Genomic DNA, 1,696 nt, shown 5'->3' on the forward strand with positions numbered 1-1,696 from the left:
GAGCGCCCAACGGACTGTCGCGCCATTGTGACGTCACCACGTCGCGCTTCGGTTCGTTCTGATGACGTCAACACGTCCACAGCGGTCCTGTCGGAAGAGACGCGTGCGGTGTGTTTCCATCACGTGTCTGCTGGAAAACACCGCGAGAGAAACAGTGAACGTTACTTCAGTCAACGGGAATGTCAGCAATTAATCAATCAATTAATTTCAATATTCAACATTTCATTTCAATATTCAACATTTCATTCCAATATTCATCAATTCATTTCAATATTCATCATTTCATTTCAATATTCATCATTTCATTTTAATATTCATCATTTTATTTCAATATTCTGCTCATTGTGCAGGAACTAAGATGTGTAACATGTAGTGAAAGGCATTCATGTTATTGATTATTATTATTTATGTATTTAGTCATCGTTTTGCTGCAAAAAATAAAGATAAAAGAGTTAAACGATCTCCTGCAGCTCTTTAACAATTATATTATTAATATGAACACTCTTTAGCCGCTTAATATTAATAATTATATTAATATAAATACTCTTTAGCCGCTTAATATTAATAATTATATTGATATAGATACTCTTTACTGGCTTAAGATTAATAATTATATTAATATAAATACTCTTTAGCAGCTTAATAACTATATTATAAATATAAATACTCTTTAACAGCTTATTAATGATATTATTAATACAAATACTCTTTAGCGACTTAATATTAAAAATGATATTTATATAAATACTCTTTAGCGGCTTAATATTAATAACTATATTATGAATATAAATACTCTTTAGCGGCTTAATAACTATGTTATTGATATAAACACTCTTTAGCGGCTTAATAACTACATTATTAATATAAATACTCTTTAGTGGCTTAATAACTACATTATGAATATAAATACTCTTTAGCAGCTTAATAACTACATTATTAATATAAATACTCTTTAGTGGCTTAATAACTACATTATGAATATAAATACTCTTTAGCAGCTTAATAACTATATTATGAATATAAATACTCTTTAGCAGCTTAATAACTATATTATGAATATAAATACTCTTTAGTGGCTTAATAACTACATTATTAATATAAATACTCTTTAGTGGCTTATTAATTATGTTATTAATATAAATACTCTTTAGTGGCTTATTAATTATGTTATTAATATAAATACTCTTCATAATCTTTGGCACACAAACAGGAAATGGATCAAACTCTGACATCCTGGAGTTCACGGAAAACAGAAGCAAACAAAACTAGTGTTACTTTTATATTAATCTGTGTGTTTTGTTTTTATTAAATAATGAAACGATCCAAAAGACAAAGACAAGAATCTGCATAAATAATAAAACATCATCGTTTTTTTAATGAAACATCAATTTGAATACAACAGGAACAAATAATACAAATATATAAAAACAACCGTAGAAGAACACTGATAAAAAATAAAGATAAAAGAAGAACATATTACATTTTTAGTTCTTATTATTTTTTTCATGAAACAAGTGTTCAATATTTAATAAAGACTGAACCATACAAATAAATACAAAAGACAGTTTGTTTGTTCATTTAAATGAAAAAGACAGACGTCATTTATGTTTTTTTAATAATTCTTTCTTCATGTTGTATTGTTTTAGGATTAATGTGTAAATGACTGCTGTAATAAATGACCGGCGATGAGCTCTTA

The sequence above is a fragment of the Taurulus bubalis genome, assembly GCF_910589615.1.
Source record: "Taurulus bubalis genome assembly, chromosome: 11".
In the NCBI taxonomy this organism is placed as follows: domain Eukaryota; kingdom Metazoa; phylum Chordata; class Actinopteri; order Perciformes; family Cottidae; genus Taurulus; species Taurulus bubalis.